The sequence below is a fragment of the Pipistrellus kuhlii genome, unplaced genomic scaffold (assembly GCF_014108245.1).
Source record: "Pipistrellus kuhlii isolate mPipKuh1 unplaced genomic scaffold, mPipKuh1.p scaffold_m20_p_46, whole genome shotgun sequence".
NCBI lineage: Eukaryota > Metazoa > Chordata > Mammalia > Chiroptera > Vespertilionidae > Pipistrellus > Pipistrellus kuhlii.
The window spans coordinates 680856-690140 of NW_023425547.1; positions in this window are offsets into that span (position 1 = coordinate 680856).

The window sequence follows — 9285 nt, forward strand, 5'->3', positions numbered from 1 at the left end:
ACTATTCGGGGTCTTTGTGATTCCATATAATTTTTTTTTGATTATTATTCTAGTTCTGTGAAAAACACCATTGGCATTTTAATAGAAATTGTGTCAAACCTATAGATTGATTTGGGTAGTACATACATTTTAACAATGTTAATTCTTCTTATACATGAGCATGGTAGCTCCTCCATTTACTTGTATCTTCTTTAATTTCTATCATCAATATCATGTAATTGAGTACAGGTGTTTACTTCCTTGGTTAAATTTATTCCTAGATATTGTATTTTTTATGCAATAGCAAATGTGATTATTTTCTTAGTTTATATTTCTTACAGTTCATAATTGGTGTATAACAATGCAACCAGTTTCTGCATATTTTTTTGTTTCCTACTACTTTACTGAATTGGATTTTAAGTTCTAGTACTTTTTTGGACGAATTTTAGGGTTCATGTTATCTGAAAATAATGATAGCCTTACTTCATTTCCAATTTGAATGCCTTTCATTCTTCTTCTTGTCTGGTTGCTATGGCTAGAACTTACAGTACTATATGAATAAAGGGTAGTGAAAATGGACATCCCTGCCATGTGCATTCTCTTAAGAAAAACACTTTTAGCTTTTTCTGTTAATATGATACTAACTATTGGTTTGTCATGTATGGTCTTAATTACGTTGAGGTCTGCTCCTTCTGTTTCTACTTTACTGAGAGTTCTTTTTTATCATAATTGGGGACTGAATTTTGTCAAATGATTATTTATGTCTACTGATATGATCATATGATTTTTATTGTTCATTTTGTTTATGTGGTAGATCACATTACTTGATATGAAGACATTTAACCAACAGTATTTGAGAAATAATTTTGAATTGATCATGGTATATGATCTTTTAATGTATTGCTGAATTCAGTGTGCTAATATTTCATTGAGAATTTTTGCATTTATGTTCATCAAGGATATTTCCTATAATTTTTTATTTTTAGTGTCAGTCTGGTTTTTGGTTTAAGATAATGCTGGCCTTACAAAATAAATTGGAAGCCTTCCTTAATATTGAATGTTCTTGAATAGTTTTCTAAGGATTGGCATTAACACTTTGAATCTTCGGACAAATTCACTTGTAAAGCTATCCAATCCAGAATTTTTGTTTGTTGGGAGCTTTTTAATTACTGTTTCTATTTCATTGATTGTAATCGGTTTGTTCAGATTTTCTGCTTCCCCTTAATTCTGTCTTGGAAAACTGTATGTTTATAGGAATTTAAACATTTCTTCCAAGTTGAGGAAATTGTTGGCATATAATTGTTTACAGTATTTTTCTTGTGATCCTTTGTTTTTCTTTGATGTAAGTTGTCACTTCCCCTTTTTTATTTCTGATCTTATTTATTTGAGTCCTCTCTCTTTTGTTCTTGATGAAACTATTTAAAAGATTGTCAATTTTATTCTATTGTATTTAAAGAATCAATTCTTGGTTTCACTTAACTTTTGTGTTTTTGTTTTTTTTATAACTGTTCCTTTTATTTACCCTCTGATTTTTATTATTTCTTTCTTTTACGCACTTTGGACTTTGCTTGTTGTTTTACAACTAGTTCCTTTCTTCTCTCTCTTTTTTTTAAAATATATTTTATTGATTTTTTTTAACAGAGAGGAAGAGAGAAAGATAGAGAGCTAGAAACATCAATGAGAGAGAAACATCTGCCAGCTGCCTCTTGCACACCCCCTACCGGGGATGTGCCCGCAGCCAATGTACATGCCCTTGACCGGAATCAAACTTGGGACCTTTCAGTTCGCAGACGATGTTAGAGACCACTGAACCAAACCGGCTTCGGCAACTAGTTCCTTTCAATGTGTACATAGATTGTTTGAGATTTTGTTTGTTTGTTTGTTTCTTCAGGTTGCCCTATATTGCAATGAAATTTTTAAACTTTCAATTGAATTTTGTCAAGATTAAATCTTATTAAATATTTTTTATTATTTTTAATTTCTTTATTGATTAAGGTGTTACATAAGTGTCCTTATTCCCCCAATACCCCAACACACCCTCCCCCCCGAATCAAACCCTCACCCCCTGTTGTATGTGTCCATTGGTTAGGCTTTATATGTATGCATAATAGTATTTTGGTTAATCTCTCCCCCCTATCTCAACCCTCTCCTACATTCCCACTGAGGTTTGATGATCTGATCAATGTTTCTTTGTCCCAGGATCTGTTTTTGTTCATCAGTTTATGTTGTTCATTATATTCCATAAATGAGTGGCTATTTCACTGGCTATTTCACTTAGCATAATGCTCTCCAGTTCCATCCATGCTTTTGCAAATGATAAGAACTCATTTTTTACCGCAGTGTAGTTTTCATTGTGAGGATGTACCAGTTTTTTAATTCATTCATTTGCTAATGAGCACTTAGGTTGTTTTCAAATCTTAGCTATTGTAAATTCTGCTGCTATGAACATAGGAGTGCATATATTCTTTCTGAGTGCTGTTTCTAGTTTCTTGGGATATATTCCTAGAAGTAGGATCCCTGGGTCAAATGGGAGTTCCATTTTTTGTTTTTTGAGAAAAATCCATACTGTTCTCCACAGTGGCTGCACCAGTCTGCATTCCCACCAGCAGTGCGTGAGGGTTCTTTTTCTCCACATCCTCGCCAGCACTTGTTGTTTGTTGATTTGTTGATGATTGCAAGTCTGACAGGTGTGAAATGGTACCGCATTATCTTATTTATTTGCATCTCTCAGATAATTAGTGACTTTGAGCATGTTTTCATATATCTCTTGACCTTACTTTTGTCTTCTTTCAAAAAGTATCTATTTAGGTCCATTGCCCATTTTTTGATTGGGTTGTTTATCTTCCTTTTGTTAAGTTGTATGAGTTCTCTGTAAATGTTTGAGATTAAACCATTCTCAGTGATAACATTGGCAAATATGTTCTAGCATACAGTGGGCTTTCTTGTTGTTTTGTTGATGGTTTCTTTATTTTTTTCTTTTTTTATTGTTTAAGTATTACATATAGTAGTACATATATCTCTTTTTTCCCCTATTGGCCTTCCTCCAGCCTCCCCTACCCCTTGTCATATGCCCTCATCCCACCACCCCAGTCTCTTGTGTCCATTGGTTGTCCTTATATGCATGCATACAAGTCCTTTGGTTGATCTCTTTCCTCCTCTCACCAACACGCCCCGCTATAATTTGAGAGTAGGTCCGGTGCTTTATCTATCTTTTTGTTCATCAGGTTATAATGTTCTTTATTTTCCATGAATGAGTGAGATCATGTAGTATTTTTCTTTCATTGCCTGGCTTATTTCACTTAACATAATACTCTCCAGGCCCATCTTTGCTTCTGTAAATGGTAAGGATTCCTTCTTTTTTATAACAGCATAGTATTCCATTGTGTAGATGAACCATAGTTTTCTAATCCACTCATCTGCTGATAGGAATTTAGGCTGTTTCAAACATTAACTCTGGTGAATTGTGCTCTATGAACATAGGGGTGATTATATCCTTTCTGATTGGTATTTCTAGTTTCTTGGGATATATTCCTAGAAGTGGGATCACTGGGTCAAATGGGAGTTCCATATTTAGTTTTTTGAGGAAACTCCATACTGTTCTCCACAGTGGCTGCACTAGTCTGCATTCCCACCAGCAGTGCACGAGGGTTCCTTTTTATCCACCACCTAACCAGCACTTGTAGTTTGTTGATGATTGCCCTTCTGAGAGGTGTGAGATGGTACTTCTTTGTCATTTTGATTTGCATCTCTCAGATAATTAGTGACTTAGAGCAAGCTTTCATATGTCTCTTGGCCTCCCTTCTGTCTTCTTTTGAAAAGATTCTATTTAGGTCCAGTGCCCATTTTTTTTTATTGGATCATTTATCTTCCTTATATTACGTCGTATAAGTTCCCTGTAGATGTTGGAGATTTAACCTTTATCCGTGATAACATTTGCAAATATGTTATATTATACAGTGGGCTTTCTTATTTTTTGTTTATTTTTTTTTTGATGTGCAAAGCTTTTTACTTTGATGTAGTTCAATTTGTTAATTTTCTCTTTAGTTTCCATTGCCCTAGGAGCAGTATCAGTGAAGGAATTGCTTTGGCACATCTCTGAGATTTCTCTGCCTGTGGATTCCTCTAGTATTTTTATGGTTTCCCAACTTAAGTTTGAGTCCTTTACCCATTTTGAGTTTATTTATGTGTATGGTGTAATTTGGTGATGTAGTTTAATTTTTTTTTGCATGTATCTGTCCAATTTTCCCAACACAATTTATTGAAGAGACTGTATTGACTCCTTTGTATATTTATTCCTACTTTGTCAAATATTAATTGAGCACAGTGGTTTGGGTCCATATGTGGGTTCTATATCTTATTCCATTGGTCTATAGGTCCCTTCTTGTGCCAGTACAAGGCTGTTTTCTGAACAGTGGCTTTGTAATACAGCTTGATATCTGGTATTGAGATCCCACTTACTTTGTTCTTCTTTCTCAGCAATTTTGGATCTTTTATTATTCCACATGAATTTTTAGAAAGTTCGTTCTAGGTCTGTGAAACATGCCATTGGTATTTTAGTGGGGAATGCAATAAATTTATAGATGGCTTTGGGTAGTATGGACATTTTAATGATATTGATTCAATCCATGAACACAGTATGTTCTTCCACCTATTTATATTTTCCTATACCACTTTTTTCAGTGTCCTGTAGTTGTCCTTAGTTAAGTTTATTCCTAGGTATCTTAATTTTTTTTATCAAAGGTAAATGGTATTGCTTATTTAGTCTCTCTTTCTGTAAGTTCATTATTGTTGTATAGAAATGCCATAGATTTCTTGGTGTTGAATTTGTATCTTGCTACAATGCTGAATTCATTTACTAAGTCTTAGAATTTTTTGATGGAGTCTTTAGGGTTTTCTATGTACAGTATCACATCATCTGTGAATAAGGACAGCTTGACTTCTTCTTTTCCAATTTGGATGCCTTTCATTTCTTCTTATCTAATTGCAATGGCTAGTACTTGCAATAATTTGTTGAACAGGAGTGGTGAGAGTGAGCATCCCTTTCTTGTTCCTGTTCTCAAGGGAAATGGTTTTAGTTTTTGCCTATTGAGTTTTTGCCTGTGGGTTTTTCATATATGGCTCTTTTTATGTTTAGGTATGATCCTTCTATTCCCACTTTGTTGAGAGTTTTTATCAAGAAAGAGTGTTGGATTTATCAAATGATTTTTATCTCTCAGATTGTTTATGTGATGTATCACATTTATTTATTTAGGGATATTGTACTATCCTTGCACCCCCGGGACAAATCCTACTTGATAATGGTGTATGAATTTTCTGATGTATTGCTGGATCCAATTTGTTAGAATTTTATTGAGGATTTTGGCATTTATGTTCATGAGTGATGTTGGCATGTAATTCTCTTTCATTGTGTTGTCTTTATCTGCTTGTGGTGTTAGGGTGATGCTGGCTTCATACAATAAACTTGGAAGTGTTCCTTTTTCTTAATTTTTTAGAATAGTATGAAGAGGATAGTCTGAATTCTTGAATGTTTTGAAAAATTCCCATGTGAACCATCTAGCCTTGGGGCTTTTATTTGCTGGAAGCTTTTTGATGACTGCTTCAATTTTTTTCCATAGTTATTGGCCTATTGAATCTTCCTGATTGAGTTTTGGAAGGTTGTATTTTTCTAGGAAAATGTCCATTTCCTTCTGGTTGTCTCATTTTGTAGAATAAAGTTGTTCATAATATTTTTAATAATCCTTTGTATTTCTGGGGGAAGGTCTGTTGTTATTTTGCCTCTTTCATTTATGATTTTATTTGGGTCCTCTCTCTTTGCTTCTTGGTGAGCCTCGCTAGAGGTCCATCAATTTTGTTTATCCTTTCAAAGAACCTGTTCTTGGTTTCATTGATCTTTTGTATTGTATTTTTGGTCTCTATGTAATTTCTTTCTGCTCTGATCTTTTTATCTTCTTCCTTCTGCTCACTCTGGACTTTTCTTGTTGCTCTAATTCTTTAAATTGTAGAGTTCGATTATTTATTACCATTTTTTTCTTCTTTTGTGAGATAGGCCTGTAGCACCATAAACTTCCGTCTCAGGACTACTTTAATTGTGACCCATAGATTTTGGATTGTTGTGATTTTATTGTCATTAGTTTTTAGGGTGTTTTTAATTTCTTCTTTGATCTCCTTGGTAAACCAATCACTTTTTAATAGCATGCCATTCAGCTTCCAAGTGTTTGAATTTTATGGGCTACTTTTATTGTAGTTTATTTCTACTATTATGCCATTGTGGTATGAGAAAATGCTTGATATGATTTCAATCTTTTTAAATTTGGGGAGACTTTGCTTGTGACCCAATAGTGGTCTATTTTTGAAAATGTCCCATGTGCACTTGAGATGAATGTATATTCCGTGGCTTTGGGGTGAAATATTCTGAAGATGTCAATTAAGTCCATCTGATCTAGTGAGTCATTTAGGTTTGCTGTTTCTCTGCTGATTTTTTTGTCAAGAGGATTTATCCATCCAAAGCTGGTTTGGCTCAGTAGTAGAGCGTCGGTCTGAGGACTGAAGGGTCTCAAGTTCGATTCCGGTCAAGGGCATGTACATTGGTTATGGGCACATCCCTGGTAGGGGGTGTGCAAGAGGCAGCTGGTCGATGTTTCTCTCTCATCGACGTTTCTAGCTCTCTATCTCTCTCCCTTCCTCTCTGTAAAAAATCAATAAAATATATTTTTTTTAAAGAGGATTTATCCAGTGATATTAATGGTGTATTAAAGTCCCCTACTATGATTGTATTGTTGTTTATCTCTCCTTTTATATCTTCCAGGAGTTTTATTTATGTATTTGAGTGCTCCTATATTGAGTACATATATGTTTATCAGGGTTATATCCTCTTGTTGTATCAATCCCTTTAGTATTATGAAGTGGCCTTCTGTATCTTGTAATGGCCTTCATTTTGAGGTCCATTTTGTCATATATAAGTATTGCTACCTCAGCTTTATTTTCATTTCGATTTCCTGAAATATGTTTTTCCATCCCTTCACTTTCAGTTTGTGTGAGTACCTTGCTCTATGGTGGGTCTCTTGTAGAAAGCAAACATATAGGTCATGTTTTTTTTTTTTTTTTTAATCCATTCACTCACTCAATGTCTTTTTATTGGAGCATTCAATTTATTTACATTTAAAGTTATTATTAAAAGGTAATTGTTTGTAGCTAATTTTATTTTTTGTGCCTGTGTTCTTTCTTACCTTTTTATTTATTCTTTTCATACCAATCCTTTTTGCATTTCTTGCTTTGCTGGCTTGGTAGTGATAAATTTCCTTAGCCTTTTTTTGTTTGTGAAGCTCCTTATTTGCCCTTGAATTTTTAATGATAGCCTTGCTGGATAGAGTATTCTTGGGTTTGGTCTCTTGCTTTGCGTTACTTTGTAAATTTTCTTCCGTTCTGTTCTGGCCTGATGTGTTTCTGCTGATAAATCATTTGATAATCTTATGGGAGTTCCCTTGTATGTAACTTTCTGTCTCTCTCTTTCAGGCTTTAAAATTCTCTCTTTGTCATGAACATTTGCCATTGTAATTATGATATGTCTTGGTGTGGGTCTTTTCGTTTTCATCTTGTTTGGGACTCTGTGCTTGTATGACTTTATTCTTCCTCACATCAGGGAAGTTTTCTGACATTATTTCTTCAAATCAGTTTTCTAAGCCTTTTTCCTCTTCCTGTTGTTCTGGCACCACTATTATTTGTATGTTGCTTCATTTCATGTTGTCCCATAGCTCCCTTAAGCTCTCCTCCTAAGCTGAATAGGATGCTATTAAAAAGTGATTGGGTCACCAAAGAGATCAGGTCTGCAGGGGAGTGCAGTTATGGGTGACCAGGCCTGCAGGGGAGGGCAGGTAGGGGTGACCAGGCTGGCAAGGGAGGGCAGTTAGTGGCAATTGGCCAGCAGGGGAGCAGTTAGGCATAGATCAGGCTGGCAGGGGAGTGGTTAGGGGGTGATCAGGCTGGCAGGCAGAAATAGTTAGGGGCAATCAGGTGAGAGGTTGGGATCCATCAGTCCTGGATTGTGAGAGGGGTCCCAGATTGGAAAGGGTGCAGGCTGGGCTGAGGGACACACCTTCCCCCTCCCCCCAAGAATTTCATGCAGTGGGCCTCTAGTAAGTATATGTGTTCTAAGATTTAAAATAATATGATTACTCCAGATTAATTCAGGTGCTCTATCAGATTTATTATTCAGGATACTTCTAATTCCTTTTAAGATTTCTTTTTATAAACTGTCTATGACCTTTATAAACATTCTTATAACTTTCACAAAGTATTCCTACTCAAATCTCCTTTCTTCCTGTTATATTCCTTTCTTTATATCTCTCTTTACAATTTTTTACTTCCTCAACTATAGTTCTTTACTTGTATAGACCCTCTGTAACATATACATAACTTTTATAATTTATATATGCTTTCTGTAACTTACACATACTTTTTGTAACTTAGAGATATCATTTCAGTTTGTCTACTTTACTTTCTTTTTCCTTTATCTCTGTACCTTCTATTACACAAAATTATAAATTCTTCTAATTAGTTATTGTTAAAGGTAAGTTCTACACAGGTTCCTGTATTCATAGCTTTAGAGTAATTGGAGTGGTGAGAGCATATCTCAGAATCCACTTTTTCTATAGTTGGCCTATCGTCCTTATTCTGCTCATGTCTGTCTAACTGCCTACGATATTCCTGTTAAGAATCTTGGCTCTAGATTCTTTCAGGGAAATAGGGTGATGTCTTTCTTCTGTAATTACTCACTGATGAGGTGGATTGAAGGTTTCTCTCAGAGCCCAGAGATCCTTGCTTTCTGTCAGAGGCATGATGAGGCTGGGCACAAGAGAAGGTTTTGAGGGTGCCTAGAAGTACTATTCCCTAGGTATAAGTAGGGTTTGTAATCTGGTGGAGACAAACTGTGACTATATTACAATATAACATTTAGTATTATTGGGTAAAAGTTATAACAGTTTCTAGTAATTTACTTGCAGTATTAAATCTAGTTATAAGTTGGCCTCATTGTATGAATACAACAAGAATAACAGTTGATCACATAGACTATTATAAAATATGCTTTGCTGTAATCTTATGAGAAAGTTTACCCTAGGGTCAAGAAACCAAGACACACAGTTGCCATCAGGATTTGCCTGCAATACCTACGGAATTGGGGTGCATTTATCAAGTTTAGGTCCCTACAAGTGTCTTAATGTTTTTTTTCATGACATCTCTCAGAAAGCAACCTTCATTTCCTACCTGGAAAGACTGCCATGAACCACTTGACCAAGAAAGGTACCAGGC